The sequence below is a fragment of the Aptenodytes patagonicus genome, chromosome Z, assembly GCF_965638725.1.
Source record: "Aptenodytes patagonicus chromosome Z, bAptPat1.pri.cur, whole genome shotgun sequence".
NCBI lineage: Eukaryota > Metazoa > Chordata > Aves > Sphenisciformes > Spheniscidae > Aptenodytes > Aptenodytes patagonicus.
In genome coordinates, this window is record NC_134982.1 from 77,281,447 (window position 1) to 77,307,813 (window position 26,367).

General features: G+C 44.4%; 1 protein-coding gene across 4 annotated transcripts in view; it reads left to right on the forward strand.

Annotated features, from left to right (window-relative positions):
- The first annotated feature begins 15,371 nt into the window (after positions 1-15,371).
- The window catches only part of LPAR1 (lysophosphatidic acid receptor 1), a 76,012-nt gene continuing 65,016 nt past the window's right edge, over positions 15,372-26,367 (forward strand). The window contains exon 1 of one of the 4 annotated variants that reach the window (XM_076362169.1): positions 15,372-15,421. The gene's annotated coding sequence lies outside the window, so the exon portion shown is untranslated. Of the gene's footprint in view, positions 15,422-15,710; positions 15,732-15,995; positions 16,017-18,109; positions 18,133-26,367 lie in introns of those variants that run through there. The other 3 variants (XM_076362172.1, XM_076362173.1, XM_076362174.1) reach the window with 3 other exon arrangements.

A 26,367-nucleotide genomic window follows, 5' to 3' on the forward strand; every position in this document is an offset into this window, starting at 1 on the left:
AAAGTTGGCGTCATAAAGGTGTGTCCATACATTCAGTCTAAGGAGGTGGTTAGCATGGCACAGATCTGCTAGCACCTCCTTTGTCACTGTGCCAAGCAGGTTAAGTTAGTGCCCTTTATATTGTAGGAACAAGAAGGTATAACTTAGAACAAATCTGAATGTTGATTCTTAAGCATCTGATCAAGCATTTTCCACGCCTGTGTCCTGTGGAGATGTTTTTGGAGGTTAATTTCAGACTGACCTGTCCCAGTGCAATCCTCATGCAGTCACACCTGGCTGGTGTGCTACTCCTAGCCCCCTTCAGCTGTATTTTTAAAGACCAAAGGGGGCAGGAGGATCTGACCCTTAAGGGTTTTTTCTGATTTTTCTTTGCAGGAGCCTAGCTGCAGTGTTAGGTCAGCCCTCTCTGCCACACAAAACTGCTTAAAATAAAATCACATATTTCTGAGAACTGACTGTTCCTCTTATTGTGACTGTAGGAACAACAGTGCAACATGATCTTCTTTGTCACAGAAATTATAATGCCTTCTGGCTGAAGGATAGGAGTTCTGTTTCTGCTTAATGGCTCCTCCTGCCAACTTTATTTGTGCTGAGTAGTGTCTTGCTCGGCAGATTCTGCTCTTGAAACCAAAAAAGGAACCTCAGAATGCGGAAGGGCAAAAGGATTGGTCCCACTGTTATATATTTATTCCTAAAGCTTTTGTCAAGATTGCTGGGCAATCTGTGCAAACCTTAAAAAAATAAAATAAAACAAAACAAAACAAAACAAAATAAAATAAAATAAAATAATAACCACACCAGAAACCAGAAACTAGAGCATTAGGAATCTGTTCCATTAGGAACTCAGCAGGAAGGTGAAAAGTTTAAACAACTGAAAAACAGAATGATAGACAACAGTTGGAGATTATGGTGCAAATGCATATGTACAAAAATATTAATGGAGTACGTTGTCAAAGACATAATACCTCTAGCTCAGCCGTATGTAAACAGGCACAGCTCCAGGGGAATAAACCAAAGTTCACCCACTTAAACTCTGAAGTCATCTTCGTGTGTGTCTGTACATGTAATCTAGGTTTGAGAAAGGAGAGACGTTACTTGTGCATGTTTTAATATATATCAAACATAAAGCCTTTGGGTTTCTTTCTTAAGGTATATTTTTATTTCCTTTAATCAGAGCTGAGCAAATTTTGCATGAGCCTAGTTTCTTCATTCTGGCACTTGGGAGCTCCAGAGTCCTGTTTTCAATTCTTAGCTCTGACAGCAATTACATGCACAACTCTGAGCAAATCACTAAATCCCTCATTTCTTAATGAAGAATATAACTCTTCCTTCCCTCCTGCTCTCTGCAGGTCTTGCTTATTTAGATGGCAAGCTATAGAGACTATGAATTTCTGTTCTAGCATATACATACCTGGCACAATACCGTCTTGATCCCCACGGGTGGAGCCTGGGAGGCAGGACAGAGAACAGGAGGTGCTGCTGCAGTGGAAATAATTTCCAGATCCACCAGTAAAGGACTGGGATGCAGTGAAGGGTAAGCAAGCAGGTGAGCAAGAGACAAGCACTTGAGTAGCCATGAGTCACAAGAGTTTTCACGCACCCTATTGTTCACTTCAGTACAAGGCAAGTGCTACACAGCTTAAGATTAAACAAAAGAGCAGAGATGTGTAATTACTTCCTGGTGTTTTTTCCAACCTAGACACAAACCCTTTACCACTGCTATGGCTAGTTTTTATTTATGCATTTATTTGTTGTAAAGGAATAATGGCTTTCCCACCCGTGCTGATGATGCTCCGTTCTGGCAAGGTCAGTACAAGTTGCTTCTGTCCTGTGCACACCTCTCAAGGCCGTAAGAAGGTGGTCTTGTCTGTAAACCACCCAGAAGAACTTATTACAGGTGATATTCAGTATGACAGAGATGTTTATCAGACTTAGCTTAGAAGTCTTTTACACAGCCTAAACTGACTGGCATTTTTAAGTAGACACAGATGAAGAGACAGAGGTCTGTGACTATATGAACTTTGAAAGGAAGAGACCCAAATAAGGAGGAGGAATGTGTGTCCTTGTGTGTGTGCATTTCTGCTTCAAGCAGTCACCTCAAACTCTGAATGCCAGCCCGCCTTTTTTTCGCTTAAATGCTCAGGTACACTAATCATGTGTTGAACAAATCTTAATGTGAAATCTAAAATCAGTCATGGCTACAGGACAAAACATGTCTTTCACTGCTGGCAGGAGATATTGGGTGGTTCTTTTCCAAATTTATGACATCACTGACGACTCTAGTCTTTAAAAAAATGAAAGAGAAATATGCTTGCTTTTAAAAGATTCATCATAGGGGAGGTTTTCAGGTACAGGGGAAACTTTAAAAAAAAAAAATACAACTCATCTGTCTGCCCCCTTATTCCTGTAGCATATAGATGACTGTAAGATGGAGACAGCCACAGTCCTTGGACTAAATGGAAATTTTGTCTGTTCTCCGGATAACGTTGTTTGCAAGAGGAAACAATGAAACCCATGGGATGATATTGCAGACAAAAGGCTTTTTATTATTATTTTATTATGCTGGATATTTGTTTTTGCAAAATTCAGTTTTCTTCCTGTCTTTTTACAAATCTCTGCTTTATAATCTCAGAACATCATACAGCCTTCCAAGATTTCTGCTGTATGCCCAGTCTTTTCGCTTTGTGTAATTCAATCAAATGTATCTCCTTAGCACAGTTTTTCTGAATGGCAGCAGCCAAACTAACAGTGGTGAAGTTAGAAGAGGGTTTGATAACCGGGTTTGGATCTTTGGTGTTCCCTCTCCCCAGTCCTAAGCCATCCGTATCTCACGCACTTTGTGGAAAAGAGGAGGAGGGACGTTTAAAGTTAGGCTGTTTTCAGATTTGCTGCAGGGTAGAAGAGGGACTTTATGGGTTACAGCTGTGCTTACTTGATGGTTTCCTGGCTTTTTACAGTTCTGCCGCCCGCGAGCCATCAAGTCTGCCATTGCACAGCGGCGGGTGGAGCTTTTACAGAGCAGCTCCAAGCTGTGACATGATCATTTTAAAATCCCGGCATGGGCTTCGTTTTGTTGTTGGAGATTGGCCTCCTTTTGTCACAGAGGCCCCTATTTCACCCCCTTGTTCTGCACCCCTGCACCGCATGTACTGTCTTCTGCATCGCTGAAAGTCAGGTGTGACATTTCCACTGCCAGTTAGCAAAGCAAGGCAAGTCTCATGGCTATGATGTCATCAAGGAGGTCTAATTCATGTCTGTGACATTACAGCAGTGAAATGCAAGTTTACAGAGAACTTAAGTGAAACCAGGACAATGTCTGCATCAATAAGAGTGGGTAGCAAGGCATGTGGTTAGTAGTAATGATACTCGATGCCAGCGTACTTTTATGTCACTTGAAACTCAAACCCAGGAGTCACATGCTTCCAACAGCCCAAGATGTATGGGGTGGCAGTGTATCAACCACAGTTTTGTTTGGGTTTTTTTTTTTTAACTATTACACTCATGGGTTCCACACAAAACTGATGTTTCACTCTTCTAGAGACTGTCAAAACCCGGTCTCTGCCCCAAAGAGTTTACCCTACGTTGCTTTCACCAAGTTTTGCATTGATTCTTTTAAATGGAGCATTTGAAAGGAGCATAAAAGGCATTGTATCTTTTTTTGACTGCAGAGATTAATCTCAGAGTTTTTCAAAGCTCCCCTCTGCACCCCACACCCTGAGGCACTCTGTTCTCAGTTTCACACTCCTTGAAACCTCTGACCCTGAGCTCCTCCAGAAATCTTGGGAGCTGGTCTGGATTGCAGCAGGTGCCTACCTCATGGACAGACCGCAGAGTTGCACATGCCACTCTCTTGTCCCACTTCTCCTTCTTCCAGTCCTGTCTCCATCACTCCTAGTTGATGGGAGTTTCTAAGGATGGTGATTTTTTAGAAGACGTGCTTTTTTTACAGGCAATCCCTCATTATCTGCCTGAAGATAATCCTCCTCCAGACCAAATCCATGTGTGGGTAGAAGAGAAGCAGATTTATTGTTCTTGGTAGTCTCTGGGAGGCAGAGTGGAAACTAGAATGGGATGGGAGAGGGAGAGGCATATTCTCATCGCGCCAAGGATGCTGAAACGAGCTCTTCCTGCTCTGCACAGGGAGCATCCTTACTCTTAGAGAAAATCTGCTATTTCTTGTACCTAGAATCTTCTTGTACTTCCAGTAATGTAAAGCAAATAAATCTTCGGCATAACAAAGCCCAAGCTCCTGAGTCAGTAGGAAGCAGAATGGGGAAGTCCTGCTGCCTTTCATTCTTAAACTTCATCGCAGGCAGCACGAGAATTTGTTCTGCTGAATGAGCAGCGTGAGGAGGGTTGCAATTTGAGAGGCAGCACTGCGTGCAATCCTTGCTTGACTGACTGACCAAAAAAGCATCTGGAAACCACCCGCCCCCAGTCACAAGGAGTGCATTGCTCCAGGCTTCCCAGGAATGTGCTAAAATACAAGGGTGTATTCCTATTTTGAAGATGAGGGATTTTGTTGTGTCACACTTCTTTCAAGCACTAATGGGAGTCACAGGCAGAGCTACCTAGGCGTGCAGACAGTGGTATGGACCACTTCATGTAGAGCTGCTTAACTTAGGTTAGCCCTTTCCTGACACTGAGAACTTGATTTTGACCTCAACCATTAACTCATCATTGCCTACACGACCTGTGTATTTTGGGGCAGTAACTGATTTCTGGAGTTCACAGAAGATACACGTGTTACTTTGTGAATGACTTTACAGAGGTTCTTCTTGTTAGGTATTAGCTCTCCACAAAATAGAATCTTTCACTTACTGCAAATAAAAGCTTGGCTGAATCACACTAGGGACGAAGAACAGGTCACAGTTCAAAAGGCAAAAGAGATCAATAGGGTCCAGAAGTGTTTGGCTGAGAATATATCCTTCAATGCAACAAATTTAAAAGCTATCCTAGCAAAGAAAGTGTAATAAATCGTGGTATTTGAAAGGCTTAGCACATTATACAGATTGTTATTTAAAATGTGGAGACTATAAATGATACCAGTACTCTCATAAAATTTTTTAACCATTTTGCCTCAGGATTTTTCAGATTTCTCACACAATAGGTAACTTCACTTACTCAGTGCTTATGGGACCACGTAAACTCACCTTATCTGAGTTGCAAGAAGATTTTCTGTCATGCACCTGGGTTTACCCTTGGCTGGGAAGAACCCAAGGTGAGGAGTGGATTTCACTTGGCTCATCCACCTGTTCATAACCCTCAAATGTGCCTTGAAGAAGAAAGATTGATTCTTGGCATTCACATAATGGGACTCCTTCTTTCTTGTCCTTGCAATCTGGAATTTTCAAACACATTTTTTACTGTGTGTCAGAAAGTAAGATACACTGCTGGGATGACGGATCTGTGACCGTAAAGCAAGTGCCTCAAAATGGTACCCAGAAGATTTTGTCTGAAAAGGAGGTAGATTTCTGGTCTTTTTCAGGCTATGAATCTTGTCCTATAGATGCCAGCTGAATGGAAAGAGGCACAGTGACACTTCTGTTTCCAGTGATTCAAGCATTACGCCACCTGAGTCAGGAGTCATTTCTATGACCAGTAGGTTGTGTCAAACCCCTGGTTTAAGAAGTTCTTCCCGACTAGCAACAACTCCATGGCCTTCAGCAGAAAACAGTCCAGACAGGCCAGATTTTTAAAGCCTCTACTTTAAGTAGCTTAAGTATGTGGCAGCAAGCGCATTCAATTCAACAGTAAGGCTCCCAGTATATAAAGCTGAACAGCCTTGCACCCTAACCTACTTCTTCCTGCTCAACCTCAACATTTTACAACTTTCATGACAGTTTTTCCTGAGAAGGAAAAAAACAAATAGTTTCAATGTATCCTTGTAGGCTGTAGGTGCTAAAGACCAAATTTCTGGTCGAGCATTTTAATAATGTGTTTTTTCTAACTCCACCAAATGCTTCTTCAGTTCCCATTAACCTTCACAGGGTGCATGGACCTACCTCAAAGAAAGAAAAAGTCGTTGTTTTCAGCCTTCGTGCACAGCTGGTGAGATGGAGACTGAATTTTGGCTCAGGGTCTTCTATGAAGAGGTTCCAGGACAATTTTAATACATTGGTCTCAGGTGGTATGCTTATAGTTTTCCTATTGCCTCTTATTAGGTTGCATCCACCTAGTGATATATTTGAATGGTGTATGTTCCTCTTCATTACCTATACTATCAAATAATTAAAAACCCACATTTTTTTAAAATTACCATTATTCAACTGATTTTAAGCTCAAATACTCAATTGCAGGTCAGTCTCCTAACTCCTATGAGGAAAAAATTAGTGCCTATTTTAATCACTCACTGTTAAATTTCCAATTGTTAATTCAGTCCCCAGAGTAGTGGGTATCTTCCTCTATTCTGCTGTGTTGAATAGTAGTAGTAGGCAAAACCATACAGCACAGACTGTTTCTAATTACACTCTCATGTTTCCTCCTAATGAACAAAAAAACTCCTTTCTGTGTATTGCCTGTTAACCTCTGGAAAGGTCAGTGCCTCGCTCCTGCAATGCAGCACACTTTTTTCCCTTCCATTTAACACAGTTATTGCTTTCTGGAAGGCATGATGTTTCTTGCCCAGGCTGATGCAGAATCAGACTGGCCCTTTTCATTCAACTTATATATCTGAAGGCTCAGGGAAAAGTAATTAATTCTGACCTTAAGTGTAATACTTGCCACAGACATTGCCTTGGCTACTCATCCTTTGTGTGCAAAATTGATGACTGGTAAAGCATGTTTTCTGTAAAAACATCTATATACTCTTGGCTTGAAGATCTTAAGCCATGGTAGAGCAAGGACTTGAATTCAGGTATTGCTAGTCCTGAACTGACATCTATTACTTCCATCAACAAAACTATAGGAATCAGCAACTCATATTATTCTGCTTACCAGACAGCAAAGGTGGGCTTTCTCTTCTTTCTGTCATGGGCCAAAAAACCCAGTTTTGTGTCAGGGAATTTCAACCAATTTAATTTATTGCCAATTAACAAGCTTCTAGTTACTGATTCTGGTATTGAGAAATAAAAACACACAAAAAACCACTTAGAGAAACATCTCAGCTTTGCTCCTGACATCTCTCCTCCTCCCTTTTTGCTCTCTTTGCCGCACTCACTCAGCCCTTTCAGTGATGCGGCGGCTGGCACAGGGGACTGGGTTGATGCATTGTTGTTCCTTTACTTTTGCTCTTCTCGTTTCTGATTCCACTGCCCTGGCATGGGGTCCTCCACAGGCTGCTCTCCCATAAGAGCTGTACACCCTCCTGAGCCTCCTCCCTGCCCCTGCTCGGTCAACTCTTTGCTTTGCCCTGCCTGGGAGGTTTTTGCTCCTGAAAGCAAAAATTAAAAACCAAAATCTGATGTGGCCCCACACTGGTTTTATGACACAGCTCAAAAGCCAGAACTGGAGCTATTTCTGGTTTCTCTCAGTGCTGAGGAGGCCACCATCAGGGCGAGCACGTCTCCAAAGAGTTACCATGGAAATTACCAGACCTCCCTCTGCACTTTGGACACCCTCTTCCTACTAAAAGAAATGAGAACTGGACATCCAGAAATCTTTGAAAACCACGGTCCAAGCCAGCCAACTTCCGGCAGCTGCTCAAAAAAGCAGATATGACTTCAGGGAAGGTGTGATCATCTGTTAAAAATATGGGGTTAGACTTTCATCAGGTTTAAAGTGGCTTTAGTTGATGAGGTCAAGGGGTCTGCTCTCCCACTCCACTGGCATTAAACAAATAGCTTTCTACTTGTTTTTCATTGTAGCCCTTACTCTGCCTGCCCCGTGAAGGCAGCACAAAGGAACTACAAGAACATTTGCAAACAAATGCTGCAAATATTACATGTGGGTTTGTGAACACAAACAGCGATTCAACCCTAAAAGGCAACAGATAGTAGCAGGCAACCAGGCCTTCAATTATTAACTAACAAGGCTGACCTGACCCCAAGTCTTTCCTCCATGCTTGCATGAGGCGGAGAGGGGGCATTTCACTGAGTGTGCAGCATCAGCCTCATCGGAAAGCGGCGTTGTGGCAGCCAGCCAGCAGAGCACTTGTCAGGGTGCAGAGGCTGGGTTTCTAGATTACGTGGGCTTTGCTCCTGTGGAGGTGAGCAAAGCTTTGAGATGTCTCCATCACCCTGGCTCACTCTCCTTTGGTGGGGAACTGGATCCAAACCTATGCAGAATCATAGAATCATAGAATAGTTTGGGTTGGAAGGGACTTTTAGAAGTCATCTAGTCCAACCCCCCCTGCAATGAGCAGGAAAACCTTCAACTAGATCAGGTTGCTCAGAGCCCTGTTTCCATCTGAGATGCCCCACAGCATCCTGTACTCCTATTCCAGAAAGACACATGAGGGTTTCCCACAGCTCCCCTGTGCACCCAACGCCTGTAGGCCGGGTCTCAGATACCCCATAGTGTCCCAGGTGGAAAGAGAAATGGAATGGTGGGGTGAATCCCATCCTTACAGCCTGGTTTCCAGGCTGGAGGTCAGCCCCTGCCTTAAGTATCCCTGAGACACAATGCTGGAAGTCCAGGAGGAGCAAACCGCACAGAGCAGCCCAGGAAAAACCTGTGTTCTGCTGAGTGAAAAGGGGTCCCTAGAAAAAAGGGCTGCCAGCTCTGCTACCTGGTATCCCTGCCTCTCCCCATCCCAGCTTGCCTTTGTACTCCTGCATTCATGCTAAGGAGGGTGGACACCAAAATCTCCCTCTGCCATCTGACCTCTGCTTCTCTCTCATTGTGGCTCTGCCCCAAAAAGCTGTATCAGAGATAACTAATCCCTACCAACACCAGGTGAGGTTTGTGGGAACTAGGTGAAAAAGGGTGCGCAGGGGCCCCAGGAAACAGAAGAAAGCAGAGCATGTCTCCAAGGGTCTTGTGAGCAGTCTGCATCCACACTCCTGTACTATCCTTCTTTTTCCCAGTTTTCTTTATTTTATTTTACTTTATTTTTAGCTTGCTTAATAAGTACAACCTTCAAAGAACTGAAATGGAAGTAAAAGAAGAAATAAGAGACCTGGCTTCACTGCTGGCACTAGGGATTGGAGCCCCTCCAGCATCTCAAAGGTAGGTGTACAGCAGAAGCCCAGCTTTGGTAGGAAGCCTTTGCTTGCTGCTAACCTAATATTTAGGATTCTTTTTTTTTTCTTTTTCCAGGCTCCCTGTCCATAAGTTCTGTTCAGACACGGGGATCAGAGACGAGCCACAGAGGACAGAGATATGTTTGTGACCTAATGACACCAGGTCTGTCTGTGACAAAGGCTGGCTGCAGGGCCATGGTGGAGATGCAGCCAATGTTGGAGTCGAGTGTTGGAGCTGAGAGCGAGTTTACAGAGGAGGTGTGTAAGCCAGAAAAATGAATGTGCCTGTGGTGACATACACAAGAAGTAGATTCCTAGACTGCTCATTAATTAAACCTGGAGACCAGGAAGATTATTGTGATAGGAATTATGTTTAATGAAGGAGGCGTGTGCTCTGGGGGAAGAGTGTATCTCCCAATGCCTGACATCGTTCCTGTATTTTCACATAACTGGAAGGAATTTCTCCCTATATACACACACCTATGAGGTTTTTTGTCCTGCATATTCATCACTGAGTAACCCCATTGACTCTGACAGAGTGTCACCTGGAATGAATTTTCCTCTGCCTTAGAAGAATATATTGTGCATGGGTCCTGCCTACATTATTTAAATGGCAGCACTAAGAAAACAGTATGAAATGTGTTCATCAGCCTGACTGCCAGGGGTGTTGCACAGCTGCAGGTCCCATTTAAGGCCAGTGGAAAGCGGAGGCTGAGAGGCATCTCCTCTTTTGCATTCTGAGGACTGAATAATTTATCGGGAGGTTATTGAAGGTTTTTAATGGTGCAATCAAATCATTATAAGCAAAAAGCTACAAAATCAAATTCAGAACAATGAAAACATCAGTTCATTAATGGAACAGTTCCAGCCATCTGGCATTCATATGTTCCACATTGGGGCTGTTATTGTGCAGACATAAATGACCCAATCTTACCTTCAAGCAAGAGCTTTCATTAACTAAATATATCCACATTCTTTACTGTTCAGCTAATATTACAGGTCCTATCCTGTGTTTTGGAAGGGGCTTTTTTTCAATTTTGTTCCGTTAAAGCTTCAGTCCCACACCACTTCTCCTTTGGGGGCATGCGTGTTCCTCATCCCACTATGGACACAGCACCTCTTGGAAAAGTTCTAGTGGTTCATGGTGCAGAAGCTTTGGAAGAGAGAAAAAGGGCAAATTACATTTCAGTGAAAATAACAACACTTAGACACTGATGATAAATACTGTAGCTCGAATGAAATGCAATTCTAATGTAGGACAGTTTTTCACTTGCCATTATTTAATTTTTTCAAATGATAGCTCCTGCAACTCTTCAAAGATCTGACATTTAAACAGACCAAACTGATGGGCAAAGTTATGTACAGTACAGAGGCATCCATCAGACTTTTTCCAAGCATTTTTTTTTTTATCCTGTAAAGGATTATGGCATTCAATTTATTGGTGGAGAAATATCATTCAGTTCCAGGTGAAAGGGCACAGACAGGATAAATTATGTATTTTAGATGCTGTCTGTTAGCTAATGATCTCTGTTGGGGCAGGATTTTACATTCGCTGGACCTCACAGCTGGACCCAGAGGGGCAGGTGCTGGAGAGGTGTGTTAAAGCAGTGCACCCACCAGCTGCTGGTGTGCTTGCTGGGGGTAAAGCTCTCCCTTGTCTCCCTGTATTGTCATGAGAAGGGGGATTTCAGTCCTTGTATGTAAGACTGGGGCCCTACATTTGATGAAGAGAGAAATCAGAACAACACTTACTGTTCAGTCTTCCCTCAACACCCTACAAACAAATGCTGTTTCTTAGAGAACCTGGAAAACAAAATGCTGACCGAGTAGCAGTGTCCCAGCGGCTACCTGGGCTTTTAGGCATCTTGCATAAATGCACAGCTTCCCTAAAACAGCGGCAGTGACCCAGCCCTAGGCTCCAACCCAGGTGCACCTCAGAGCCGAAGGACAGATGCCACGTGAGGCTGTTCAACGCTGCTGCCCTCCCATGGGAGACGCATGTCCCCAGCCTCCCCCCCAGCGTCCCCATGCTTTCCCCGTGTGGAACCTGCAGTCATCCCTATCTCTGTCCCTACCCCAAAGCTCATAGCTCTCCCTCGCTGTCTTGCCTCCTCCATGATGGTGAAGCCACAACAGTCAGCTTCCTGGCCTCCCCTCCTAAAAGGCAGCCTCCTGCCCCTGTGCCCCCACCAAAGAAGCACCATACACCACACAGCCACCGACTCTTGTGTGCTCCAGCTCCTGATGCTACGTGGGTCGTAAGATTAACGGTAAAGCTGAGGCTTATGGTCCTGTATGAGTTATTACTGGATCTGCCAGTAATGCATTGAGCTCCTTTGCATTTCTGACAATAACTTGCCTGAAGCATCTTACAAACCCTGGTGCAAACATCTCAGGGCAACATGGACGGTGCAAGTGCCAGGACAAACCCAAAGCCCCTTTCACAAATTGCCAACGCACTGGTCAGTTGGACACATGCTGCTCTCATTTCTGGCATTAGGCTGCTCTAAACAGCCTGACCTGACCCAGATCTTGCCACGGAGACTATGGGGAGCAACCACCTCCTCTGGTTTTGTGGGTACATCCCTAACCTTCAATATGCTTAGGCACCCGTGGGCACCCACTTTTCCTTCAATCATGGCCTTGCAGTCCTGCTGTTAGGGGCTGGGCGTGGGCAGAAAGACATGAAAAGCCAAAGCTTGGCTTGCAGGAGCAGTACGGTGGTGGTTGCTTTTCAGCAACCAGCTATGCTGCAGAAGGATAAGGGTGAGCTCAAGTCCAAGGAGCATGAGGCCGAGCCAGGGAGAAAGAGACTCTGCATGGAAAAATCTGCTTTGTGCCCTGACAGCTTTCCAGGTTTTGGAGGAGTTAATGGTTCGTAGGACATCATGCACTGCTGCTGTAAATACATAGCAGGAGGCCAGAGGAGACTGAACAAGGGCAGTAGCACTGTAAAGGAACAAAGATGTCGTGGCTTTACAGATAGGCCTGCTTTCTTTCTGTGGGACTTCTAATGTGTCTGAAGTTGCTCTGGAGAACAGTGTGTTTTCCGACTGTGGGTAATGTTGTTATTTGCTTAGACTCCTCTGCATCCTGTTCTGAACAGATCCCCTACACGTGAGCACTGGGCTTTGGATAGTCCGTATATAACAAATGAGCAAAAAGTCAAGCTCCAGAGAGTGCTTTATTCTGCATGCGTTGCTGGAGCTGTTCTTCATAACATAACACGTGCTTTAGCAATGCACTACGGATGGTGGTGTTTTAGGAAATTGGAACATACTTAAAAGCTGATCAATAAAAAGTGTACAATGAAAATATTTTTCAAGTTCTCTAATTATTCCTAGCACAGTTAATGCTGAAGCATGCCTTTTTTTTTTCCCCACTAAGACACTATTAATTGTGGTCTCATCTAACACTTCCTTCAAAGCATCTACCGCACTGAAAGATTCGGCACATTTCCAATCTGAAATGAAATTATCCATTGTTAAAAGAACACCACAGTATGTTGCATAGAGAAGTGACAGAGTGAAGAGACATCTTAACTGTAAAATCCCTGAATTTTTATTTTCTAATTAAAAACACCAGGGGTACTTTCCAGGCCCAGACTGAAGAGGAATTAGATGTCTGACTTTTCTGGGTCTGTATGACTAATCTTGCAGACACTCAGTTGAAACTGTATGAACACTGAGAATTAAATATAAATGTATCAATGTGTGTACATGTTCAGCATACTTATGATTTGAATCAATTCACAAAATCGAGCACATGGAATTTACATGGTTTGTTCTGGAAACAGACGTTTTTCCAGACGGAAGGATGTGAAAACTACTTCCCTATCTAATGCGATTCAGTACAGCTGTGTGTGATTACACAAACACGTTTCAGACCGCGGAGCAGCACAGCCAAGTCTCATAGAAGTTACATTCATTAAACTTTGTCAGACCACGTGATCTCCCCTGGACCTTCAATATTTGCCTGTTTCTAAGACTTACTGAAGATTCCCTATATTTTCTAGTTTGAGCAGGAGTGGAGGACTGAGAATTAATTATACTAGCCTTGAATAAATGACAGGTCACTGTTTCAGGGCTGAGCAAGCATGTCTGAAGTCACTAACAGAAATCAAAGCAACTGAAAACACATTGCTGCTTTAACTACATCAGTTCACTGAAGGTGGACTCAGAAATACTGGGGTTTTTTAATATGTGTGTCATCATTTTGCCTTCATATAATTCCATCTCATGCACAGATCAGCCTTTCCCTGTGAGCACAGGACTGCTATTTTCCTTCAAGCGTCAGTAGCTAGAGTCACTACTGAGAAGGTCCTAACCAGCAAATCTGAGTAACCGTACCAGGTGAGACGTTTTTATGGAGGCTAGGCAGTGGTAATTCCCAATTTGCAGATGCAGTAGCTCTTCCCACCAAGCATCTTCATACCTGCACCGTCCCACTGAAACACACTCCTGCATGCTTGGGTGGTAGGTCCCACCACGGAGATGTAAGACCTGTCAGGTCATCCTTTGCTTAAAGCTTTGATTATTTTTAAGTTAATCTTGGTTGTTATAGTGGTATCTGGGCAACTGGCTGAGCATGGGACAGGAATTGTAGACGTGCAGGCAGTTCCTGTCCCAAAAAGCTGAGTAAAATCCGGTTTATTATGAAGCTACATAAGAAAAACATATTGCCATAGCAATGGAGGAATCATTTTTACATTCTGAAGACCTGCTTTTCAACCAGTGGGTCATGCAAGTCCCCCCATTTCTACCACCAGGGGAGGACACCTGCAGTTTTGAGCACAGTTGTGACCCTGCAGTTGCTGTCCAGACTGGATGCAGTCAATGGGAAACTGTTAAGACCTGTCATAGTACTAAGTGTATGGATGCTAAACCAGATATTAGAGCTTCTAACAGAACATGCTTCTTGATCACCCCTTGCAAACACTTGGTAGCTTGCTTTGAAAACAGGTAGAAGATGAAATCAAGCATTTTCCAAAGTTAACAGCCTGCTTAATACTTAACAAGACTTTTCAGCATGTTGAAGCCTAGTCTCCATGCTAAATCACAGTGTTGAGTAGAAAAACAAGATCCGGTGCTGCGTGGGGACAAAACATATGTCTTCTTGAAATACATATACATACACATACATAACCACTTCTGATACACAAAAAAAGCATTTGACTGCTTCCTAAAGGGAAAGAGCTTCTAACCAGCCATGACAGCAAGAGATCTGCTCACACTGATGCAGAAAGCCTTTCTAATAACAGTACCTGTGATACAGCAGGTACTGTCAGTAGCTATGGAAGCCAATGTCATCACTGTGTTGACGGTACATAAGCAAAGATTTGACTTGAGGACAACTGTCTCTGCTGCTTTCTGGTTCCTCGAGAAACACAAGGAGTGCTTTAAATGGGCTTGGTCTTCCATCATGGGCTTTTGTACTGCTGGAGGCATTGCTGGCTTGTATAGCTGTAAGTAATCTCTCTAGAAATCTCTCTACAGGGGTGTAGAAACGCCTAGCCATTTCAGCCGCTGAACACAAAGTGCTGTGCAGCATACACTGTCTTTTCACACGATGCATGCACATGCAAAAGTGGCCTCTAGATGCTACTGCAATCCAACTAAATCAGACTATTTCACAGTAAAAACTGATCGGGCGGGGGGGAGGGGGAGGGGGAGAAGAAGTAATTTGAATCTGGTTTTGCATAATAAAATAACTCTTCTAAGTCTGGAAAAGTATCCGTTGTGCAACCCTGCCGCTTTCCAACTATAAGGGTTCGGTGAACCTACAGATTGATTCTTCCTGTAACAGGCGCTCCCAAACGGTTCTTGCCCACATCGGCAAGAGGTCCGAACAGTTTTGCAGGAGGAGAAACTCGGTGGCTCCAGAAACATCTGCATTCCACCGCCAAGCAGCCTTTGCCCCGAAACCCCGCAGCCCTTATTCTAGGTAGCGTTCGCGACCGGCCGAGCTCTGCTGTGAAGAGCGGGCAACTGCAAGCCCCGCAGCCGGGAGGGGAGCGGGGATGCTGGCGCTCCCTGCGCGCCGCCCCGCTCCCCGCCTTCCCCCGCCGCTTCCCCCGCCGGGGGCCGCCGGCGGGGCAGGAGCGGGGTCCGGCCGGGCGGCGCGGGGCGCACCTGGGTCCCCGCCCGGCGGGGGCGGGCGGAGCGGGGGCGGAGGGAGCCCGTCCCTCCCCGTCCCTCCCTCCCTCCCTCCCTCCCTCCCTCCCTCTGTGCGCGCCGGCGGCGGCGGCGGCGCCGCGCTCCCTCCAGCCGCGCCCGCGCAGCGCCGCGCAGCCCCCGCAGGTAAGCGCCCCGCGGCGGGCCCGGGGAGCGGAGCGGAGCGGGGGGGTCCCGCCATCGCCGCCCGGGAGAAGGTGCCCACTTCCCTTTCCCCGGGGGCTCCGCGTCTATGGCGCCTTTTTTCCTCCTCTTTTTGGGTGGTTTCTTCAGTATTTCTGAAACTGGTGCTAACTTTCGCGGGTGTGCAGTAGTGTAAGGAGGAGGCGCGCGTTTGCCAGCGGCAGGGTCCGGCGAAGGACTCGTTAGGGATGGGCTTTAATGGGCTGTTGGCGTCGGGTCAGGCTGCTGTTTCTGCTGGACTAACATCTCTGAGGTTGGCCTGGAATAAGTAATGGACACTTGTTTGATTAAGGGACACTAACAGTGCTGCCATTGTTCGCTTACTTAGGGCCTGTCCTGATTTTATTTTCTCCCCCCCCCCCCCCCCCCCCCCCGTTAAGTCTCTTTGAATTTATTTATACCAAATTAAGGCAGTGGAAAAAGTCCTAGCTAAAAAAATGGTTGCCACCTCTCTCTCCTGACTTCCTCAGTCCTTCAGACGAAGAGCCTGCTAAAGCCAGATGGGAGCTGTGTCTGTGTATCCGTGGGGTTTGCAAAGGTAAAGGACAGGGAGGGGATGAATGACACGCACAAGGGAACGGAGTATTAGAGAAAGTCCGGGAGGGTGGGGAGCAGGAGGGAAGCTTTAGGACAAAAGCCGTTAGCAAACTGAATTGAGAAGAGAGAGGTGGAACCAGAGGGACCAAGTTTCTTCCTCTTACTCCTTTCCGCATGTTCTTATTAAGTAGCTCCACAATGGGACCCCCCCAAAAAAGCTGCTTCCTATGGAAATGTGTGAAAAGTTTTATGTATAGCCCTTTATTAGAAAAATGCTGGAATGTCTAAACTTTTTTTCCTTGTGTATTTCTCTGTGAAACAAGCTCACACCTTTCTGATTTCAGTTGTCTGTGAATAAATTAGAAGCTGCTCAAATCCCCCCTTTCTTCTTTTTCTTTTTTTTTCTTTTTTTTCTTTTTTTTTTCTTTGCTGAAATTTTTTTGAAGATTCAAAGCAAAATAGTTTGAGGGAGCCTCTGTAGGCAACCTGTGTTCCCGAAGTGTTGGGGAATTGGGGTAGCTACAGCCTTGTCCTACTAAAAACTTCTGCAACTCTATCTTTTACTACTAAAAACTTCTGCAACTCTTTTACTACTAAAAACTTCTGCAACTCTATCTTTTCAAAGAAAGTCTCTTGCATGCTAAGTCAGGTTTGGTGTGTTGTACCATTTGGTCTAAAATGAGTCACTCTCAGGTTCGAGAGTCATGTTTCAATTTGGCAGCCAGGACTGCGTGCCATGCAGCCTGTTACTCTTGTGTGAGGATGGGGTATACTGTAGTATACTATATACTAAAATAATGTGTTCTGGCAATTTCAGCAGTGGACTGAAGCGGTACTCTGTGTGCACAGGCGTAAGTGAAGTTCTGTCCTGCAGCTCGCTAATACTGTCTGTAGGCGTGCCGCGTGTTTCTCCTTAACTGATATGTGCTCAGACTTACAAAGCAACTTGATAGGCCTGTGTTTTACTGTTGTTTTTATTAAATATTAACTACACGAAATCAAATGCTATCTTTCTCCAGAAAAGAGTGACACTGTCTCATCCTCTGCAGTTGTACATGAACTGTGGTTGTTCTGGCTTTTCAGCTGCAAGTAACTAAGGAAATGTTATTTAGGAATACTGGGAAACACTGTTTCATGCTCAGTATGGTGTTGTGCTTATCACTCCCTATTACAGCTTGCACTAGTTAGACCCTTGGCTGCTATAAACCTTGTTCTGAGAAGTTACCAGTAACGGTGCTGGTTGGAGAGAGGAAAATACTGACTGGTGTCTGCTTTCTTTTCTTCCCCTCTTCAAAACAAATATTGAGGGTGGAAAGGTTAAACAGCTTTTGAGACAAAACACATGGGAAATGCAAAATTGAAGTAATGCTACACCGTGTACCCAGCTTTAATATGTGAACTTCACGTGTGAGTAACAGACAATCTTATCACTGCGTGCAAAGATATTTATGGCTGTGTGGTTTTCATCAGTAACTCTGGAAGATTGTAACTAAAATATAATTCCTTCTCTGCTAAGAAATGGGAGAAAATAAAATTCTGTCTTTAACTTGGTCTTGTAGTAAGTGTCACACAAGTGAAACCATGTGGGGAATCCGGGAGGGGGTGTTGAAGAATGTTTTGTTCTGGAGCTGAAACTTGGGTAGGACTTACATAGGGTTGGCTTTTACATTGCTGTGATGAGCCATTAATAACACTTTTTAATGAATAGTTAATTGTTTCTCAGTAGCCTTTCCGCATTGAGCTTGCTTTGTCTGATATTCAGAGGTTTAAACCCAAAGGCAAGTATTTCTTCTGAGTAGCTTTTGTCTTTGGGTGACCACCACCATCTTACCTTTGAGTACCCAGCAGTTTTGTGCATTAGCTCTCGGAGGTAAGCTGCCTCCTCCAGATGTCTGAAGAGCTGGCTTTGAGCACCTCTAGGTGGTGACCTGCCAGCACTTGCTGAGCGCTGTTACCGTGTCATTTGTTGTGTATGTGGCTTCTTTACTGTATGGGCGCAGGGGAAAACCGAGTGCAGCTCTGTCTCCAACAGGGCTGGATGGGGAACTCTCACAGCCATTACTCATGGACTTGGTGATGGTCCAAGGACATCTAGAAGAATTTGAGAGCAGGAACAGGTTGTACTGTGAGGTTGTTGTCCTTATCGTTATCATTTCCCCCAAAAAATTGGAATTTGCTGTATTTGTGGGATTTCCTCCCTTTCATAAAGAAAAGTGCATGTAATTTAAGGGACACTTAAATTTAGTCTCAATCCATCTAAATGGGTTATTTGAACTGCAACTGCTACAAGTAATGCTAGGGAAAAGAAGCATACAACTGTTTTACTGAAAGGAGGATAGAGCAAACAATACTTGATCCCTTCAGCATCTTTAGTTTGTGGATTAGTTCTTTATATGTAGTGTATTTCACTGCTTCTTCCTTCACAACGGGTTATATTGGTTTTTTTTTTTTTTTAACAGTTTAGTAGTATGAAAAGGAAACAAACTTTTTAAAAAGTAAACAATGTGGTTGTAAAAAAAAAAAACAAAACAAAAACACAGGAGTTATCAAAAGGCAATGCCAATAGCTGAAAAAACTACTTGCACCCTTTTTTTTATCCCCCCTCTCCCCCCCCGCCCCTTGCTTCCTCTGTCCTTTTCTTTAAGGTTGCTTTCCCTTCAGGTAAGGTCCCCATTTGAAGTCTTAGGATTTAATGGTAATTTGAAGGGAGCACACTGCCCCCTGCTCTCCAGAAAGATCTGATCATGAGGGACTTGAGGTGGTAATGGCTTGAACTGGTAGTGATTATGTAGCATCCAATGTGTGTTTTTGACTTTGCTTTTCCATGTGTTGCGAGGTGATACTGTAGAAATGTGACACTCCTCAGTGGTGCAGTGTTAGGGATGAACTTACACATTTTGTGTTTTCCCTGAGTTTCCTTCATCACTAACTCAGAAGCTTAAGGCTTCATCCATGGCCCACAGATGTCCATGGTAAAATCTGTACTGGCATTGATTGGCTTTGGATCAGGCACAAGGCTGATGTGTTGCTTTGACAGAAATACAAAATTATTCCCAGGGCAGAGGAAAACTCTATCAAGGGAATAAGAGCTGCTGTTCTGCTTATGTTTCAGGGGACTTGAATTTTGGTTTTCTTAATCTCTTTCAAGCTTAGTTGCTTTAAAACAAGTAGAAGCATTGCCTGTGCATTCTTGCACCTTCATTGCAGTATTGAAGCAAATGATAGTGAACATCTGAAGCAGGTCTGGTGCCTTTTTTTGATTTTTTTAATGAAGCTAGAAGAGAATTCTGAGAAGTGCCTGCCTTTGTATATCCAGATCTCTCCTTCTCTCATCCATTGCTGTTTCTTGACTGCCTGACACTCTCCCCCCACACCCAAGCTAATTTAACAGCACACCTGGCTTGCAAAGTCTTGGTCATTGTTTGGCTGCAGGTTGCACTCTAGGATCAATTTTCATTTTTTAATGAATGGTGCCTCTTATTCTTGAAAATGTAGTTTCTATTTGTGCAACATTTAGCACCGGTAAGGAAAAGAGCCTATTTAGTGCCAGTTTGGGTAGTATACATGTGTCCTTATCCCACATGGCAACTCCATGATCATTGCACTTCTCTAATGAGCTCTTGAAAAAGACCTTCTGAGGTGGCTAAGGCATTGCATTTTTGTATAGAGGAACAATAGCCTTGCTTGGATCAGTGCAAAGTCTCCAGAATTTCCTGACAGGCACAGCCTGGAGTAATTTGTTAAACACGTTTTTCTCAGTCCTGCATCTACTTCCTACTGGATCTGGCTCCTTCTTCACCCACATAATGTATGCAATTATGTTAGTGCACATAAATGGGTGAGCGCTGGTGCATTTACCCCAGGGTAAAGAAGCATTTCTTCTTAAAAAGAAAGGAAACCTTCTTCCTCTGCTTCTGGCAGATGAAAACAGCCACAGACTCACGTGGCTGCTGTGGTTCAAGAGTCTGGGTAAGGCGTGCGTACCCCTGCCAGCAGCACTGCCGGGGGGTAAACTGCGTCCTTCTTCCTCAGGCCACTCCTGAGATGAATAGCCTGGACGGTGTCCTGGGCTGGGGTACATGGAGAGTGGCTTTCCAAACGCCTTGAAGATTATTGCTGGTGGGGTTGGATGATGACCTGGCTGCCGTTCCTGCTGGGTAAACCGGAGGTAAGTGTTGCCCCTTGCCATTTCTCACCCAGGGATTGCAGCATGGTCTGCTGCTGCGATGGTGGTAAATAGTGTGGATCAGTGGCACGAGAAATGCTTCCAGTTGCAAAAGTGGGAAGGCTGCATCTCTTTTAGAAGGAAACATGTTTTGGGGGCACAGGTACTGTATTGGTGAGAATTGCATTACAGTTTTGTGCCAACTGGATTATTTTTATTTTAAATTACTTTAACATTAGAGAGGCAGTGGAACTGCTTATTTTTTTTGGCTTCCATGTGGCATACTCTAGATAAAATTTGGAGGTGCTTTCACCTTCTATTTAAAAATACAAAGGTGCCAAGTATGCGAGCCTAGTATTATCTTTCTGCTTTTGCTTCTGGCTGTGAATAACAGGCAAACATCTCCTGAAGTGGATTTTTGAAACTGCTGGAAAAAGTGCTGATGAGTTTGATAGTCATATATGATGAACTTCAACTCTCTGTAATATGCCAGCATGAGGCCTACCCACCATTTAGCCTTTTCTTTAGGAATTTACATGCCACAGTGACCTTCCGAGTAGGGTGAATTTAACAGGCACTCTCTAGACAGTACATCCGTTTCTTTGCCAGCTAGAAAATGTATTTCATGCTGCAGTGCTTGCAGGAGCAGGCAAAAAAGCATTGGATTGACATCAAAGGCAATATCTTTCTGTACAAAATGCTGGAGATTTTAAGAGTGGTAAAAATCTGGCAAAGGAAATGCATACTGGTTTTCATTGTAAGCCCCTTTCCCTCCCTCCTCCCCCTCTTTTTAGGGTGTGTGTGTCAAACACGAAATGGTGCCAGTACATTATTTATGGGAGCAGTTTGCAGAGACTTTTCTTAGAAGTTCTTTGGTCATTTGGGGATGATTGTTTTCAGCCTGAATGGAAAAATGTATGTATAACTAGAGCAGTATCCTTTTTTTATAGTGAAGAAGTTAGCTGCAGCTCTGTTTAAATTAAAAAAAAAAAAAAAAAGTGTTGGATGAGTATTGAATGTTCACTGCATAGAGGAATTTGTATCTTCTTTGGTTGGGTGGGTGATTATTTAAGAGCACTGATCTTAACACAAACTCCAGCAAAGACCTACTGGTATCTTAGAAGTCAAGGGAGATGCTGTAGAGGTCACATCTATTTGTTACGTGGTTATACTTCAGGTTGGTGTTTGCAGGCAAGGAGAAAGACTGCTAACCTCTCAGGAGGTTAGCTACATACCTTGCAAGCGTGGCAAGTGTTGTTCTGTGTGTTGCAATGGGGCATTGGTAAAGGGTCCGTAGCCACTGGATTTCACTAAATGTTTAGTCACAGATAGCGCAATCTGCTTTTGACCCGTCATGGACGTCAGACCTGCAGGACGGTGTCCCAAAGCCTTGAGCTGCTGCTGGTGACGGAGCGAGGGAACTGGGGTGGCTTTACGTAACAGCAGCGTGTGAAGGGCAACATGCTTTCCCCTTCCTTTCCCATCCCCAGCCAGGCTGCAAGTGTCACCAGGATGCTGCTGCAAAAGAAAGCCCAAGTTTATTTGCTGCTCATTTCCAAATCAGCTTCACCAGCGACGAGCGAGGTGTAAGGGCTGATCCTGGCCCTGGGGATGCTGCCGGTGCGGTGGTCACTATCCCTTCAGCTTGCAGTTCAGCAGCCCGGTGGGTGGTGAGCACATCCGCTCTCCTGCTGTTTTGGGGCAAGGAGAAGCAAATTGTCAAGCAGTGGCACCAGCTACAGCTGCTGGCCCTCAACTGGCTGGCTGAAGGCAGCAGACCTCGGTGGAGGACTGCAGGTTAGCATCTCAAGCCAATGGCTGTGTTGGGAGGAAGTCACCTTGCCCCTAGAAGAAGTTGCCTTGCACCGGGAGGGACTGTGGTGGTAGTTATTGTGGTCAAGAGACAGTATTCCTTCGGTTCCCATGCCTGCATTAGGTGCTCACTGACTTTCTTGGTGGGATCTGTCTTCTTGTGGTTACTGTTTTTTCCAGTCCCTTACTGTGCAGCTGTGATGTCACTTCTTGGGTCCTAGCACCCTTAAGATTTCATTGTTACTTTACTAACCATTTTCACAGTTACTTGTAACCAAATATGAAGTAGTAGCAAAGGCTGGCAGGGTGTTTGCTTTTCTATCCAGACATTTCTGAGCGCTTTCATTGACACTTCAGCTAGTAGAAGTAAATTAAGCACTTTTTGTGTAGTTGCTGTTTCCATGCCTATTATGACAGGTATGTTTTCAGTGATTCCCTGTGGAGATTGGGTCAGCAGTTTTACAAGATATGTACAGTCCTGAGATGAGCTGCAGTGGAAAGGTGTTGCTTTGATGTGGTAGTGAAGCTGTAATGTAGGATGTAAAGGGGCAATTTGGCTACGTTGCCTCAGGTTGTGCTTATAGGATTAAACTTTGTAGTACATTTCTATAGTTGTCTGCTAGTTTTGAACATATAAAACTAATTATTGAAGTACAAAAGCATTTGGGAAATTGGTAGGGGAATGTGCGATAGACCAGAAAAGATTTAGAATGATGATAAGCCTGTAAATCCCAAAGGAGAATGCTGCACAGTAAAGTCTGTATTAATACTGCATTGCATGTCATTGACTATTGCACTTGGAAGATGTCTTTGCAAATGTGTACACAGCTCTGCTAAAGTGTCTGATTGGCAAATCATTGGTACAGGAGAGTAACTTGAATGTTCCCTGGGTCCATGCCGAGAATGACCCCGGGCACTCCTATCTTGTCAGGAGGAACCAGCCAATGTGCTAAGAGCATGTTGTCCCATGTGCCATGGTAACACCTAGGACCTGCTAGGAGTGACATTTGAGCATGTGATTACCATCCACATAGTTGTTCTATTTGGTTGAGGAGTGAAGCCTTGGCTTTCGGTGAAGGATTCTTTGGGGCGTTCAGCTGTTTCTATCCACGTGTCCCCCTGCTTACTGCTACGCTCTTGAAGACACAAGGCCAGTGTGTTTCCTTGTCAAGGAAATGGGATTCACCAATTGTTTTGCTGAGATGTTGCAGTGGGGTAACCAACTTCAGGCAAATTGATGTCTGGATAGGTACCCAACGTTCAAGGAATACCATCTTGAATGTGACGTGTTGTACTTGACAGATACCGTTATAAATGCCTATTGAGTTTACTGGTCTTTCCTTTTGCTTGCTGTCCCTTCCAAAATGTGGCAGATGTGGAGAGCAATGCTGTGGTGATGAGCCAGGGTGCCTTTGACCTGCCCTGAGCATGGTTTCTGTGCAGGGCTTTGAGAGCAGTCCTGATGTGGCTGGCAACGCATCAGGTTCATTTTGCTCCTCCTAAAGCTTTGGATGGAGCTGATGAAAACTTCACCTCAGAGCAGTGCATTCCTCGTACAGAAACCTTGCAAACTAGAGAAGACTCTTCCGGATTCATCTGTTTGCTCTCCTGGTCTTTCAGCTTCTTGTTTACAGCAGTTGCAGTGTCCTATTTCAAATACCCCATGCAAGTGAGACTGGAAGCTGACTGAGACTTCAGGGTATTACTGTGATCAAAGCAATTCTGGTAATTAGTGAATAGACATAAAATAGGTCTCTAGAATTATTGCAATTTTGCAAACAGTTGATAGGAATAGCATAGCTAAGTGCCTGGTTCTCCAAGAAGTACAGTATGTTTCTGTTCCCTGCCTTGGGTTGCTTAAGTTTCACACACACAAGCATGCTAAGAGGTTCAGCCTAGAGAAAAAAATGCAGGGAGAGATGTGCAAGCTGATGACAACCCGATGACAGGAGGGAATTACATGATTGTAGAACACATAAATGCCTTAAAACTAATATGCCTGAACAAACACTTCTGCCGTGGTCCCGCATATTTCCATACTCAGGATCTCCTCCACAAAGTTTCTTATGAACAGAAGCCAGTTGCCCAGATTTTAATGACAAAGTTCTGGTTGAGAGACTTGTTTACCGCTTTTTCAGTTCTCCTCTCTAAATTTTTCTCAATATGCCACGAAGACTCTGTGAAGGGACTCTTGGTACGATTATTGTGGGAAAGCAGTTGCTTTTTCCTTCAGGAGAGTGGCACAAAACTGCGGGAAAGGCTTTGATGTTGAAGCCACACCCTGCTCCTTCATGCTTCAACATTGGCAGGCATGTGGAAAAGGAGGGAGAGAAAATACTGACTTTCCTTGGAGCTACCAAGATGAGGTGACATTTCTCGGTCAGTAGCAAACTCGAACGAGAAGCTGCTGTGCATCTGCCTCCCGTAACTGTGCCAGAAGTCATCCCATGCCCTGTACCCTCTGATCATTCTACTTGTGGTTTGATTAACTTCCCCCCTGAGACCCTGCAGTGGGGACTCTTGCTGGTATAAGCTGCGTCTCCACTAGAGGGGGATGCCAGTATAGCTATACTGGGAAACTTTGGGGATTTGGTTAGTTATATTGCTTTACTCTTCGTGGCTGGCAGTGTTGCCTGTTGGGCTAAGTGGAGCATCCTTGGAAGGAGGCTGCTGCAGGACCGAAGGCAGATGGGACCCAGCAGTGGCCTTACGCAGCAGCTGATCGAGTAGCAAGCATTGGATTTCTCCAAAACAGTGTCAATTCTGCCAGCACGCTGTGTCGCATGTTTGTATAAGGTTGGCCGACCTAGGAGAGGCTGCTCAGCAGCGGGAGAGACCGAAAATCAGACCCAGCATGCCTAAGTGGGCTTTGTCAGGGGTCACAGGAGCTCTGCATGGGCCTTTAGCTTTAGTGTCGTGGACACAGCTGGTGGTTTGTGATTGTGGGATGCCTGAAAAATCTGGTTTGTGGGTGGATTTCAGTACGTTCTCCTTTTGTGGCCTGGATCCCTTGGACTTCTTAGTTTATTTGTGTAGTTGCAAAAAAAGAGTATTAGTGGTTCTCGAGTAATGCTTTATGGCTTATGCTTTTGTTACAAACTGTCTTAAGGAGGCTTTGAAGTGTGTGTGCATTTAATGTTTGTACCCATGCTAATGTGCACTGAGTTCCAAGGGGAGAGTTTGAGGCAAACTACTATTTAGTTTTGGTTTTCTTTTTTCTTTAAGAATAATCCATTGCTATTCAGTTGTACTTTTCTCCAATAGGATTGCTTTTTCTCCTTTCTTGCTCTTTAAAAGATGTGCAAAAGGAGTACATCTGAGAAGTGGTGAGACAGACTAAATAGTACTTGGACACTAACTTTTCTGTCATTGCGTGTGTTAGAAGATTATTTTTTTTGTTCTGTTTTTACACTGACTGCATTCTGCCTCCTAGCTTTTCGTTTTCCTCTTGAATTCTCAGTATCTCCTAAATATTGTGATTGAAATACTTGTTGTTGGGCAGTATGTATGCTGAGGACCTGGTCAGAGAAGTTGAGTAATCGCTGAAGTATGGTGTGAATTTACAGCAACCTACTTAATTCATGTGACCTCTTGTATGCACTAAAAGCTTGTCTGCTAAACACAACTCAGGGTTAATCCAAGTCAATTCTTAAAGTGAATTAGTCAAGCTGCGTGCTAATCCTCTGTGTTTACCTGCTTATTCAGATAGGCAGCAGCCTAAGTTGCATTAAACTTCACTTGATAATTGAGAGGGGAAGGGTTGGAGGGAAAGGTGACGAAATCTTGGCGTTTTCTTCATGTGTCTCCTTTCAGGGCATATTTCAGGACTGCTTTGCGTTTATAAATCTTGAATTCATGGAATGATCAGCATAAGCCACCTGAGGCCAAAACCCAGTACTCTGCTGCAGGTCTCTACTAAGCATCCCTGACAGCTGCTGCTGCTCCCAGGATACTCTGGGTTGTTGTTACTTCCTGACCATCCCTAAAAGCTGTTCCTCAAAAACACCAACTGGTTGAGTTGGGATGCTGTAGGCGGCGGGGAATATGGAGCAGACCGTGAGGATAAGGAAGCCCTTTTGATCTCTGCCAAGAAACTAGTAACCAGCCCTGATTTTACAGTGTGGACTCACAAATTCTCGGTGTATTGTCCCAAGCACACCAGAGACTTGCATGGTGGGCAAGAAGTAATTACCTTTCATTTGTCAACATTAGGATTTTTGTTGTCTTGAGCTACTGGGTTTGCTCCCCCTCCATCATGGCAAGATCAAAGGTAAGATCTTATTTCTGGGTCACTGCTGTCCATCAGATAAGTTTGTTTGTGGCCTTGGGAAAAAGCAGTGACGTGAGAATAGGGAATTTAAACCCTGTCATTAAG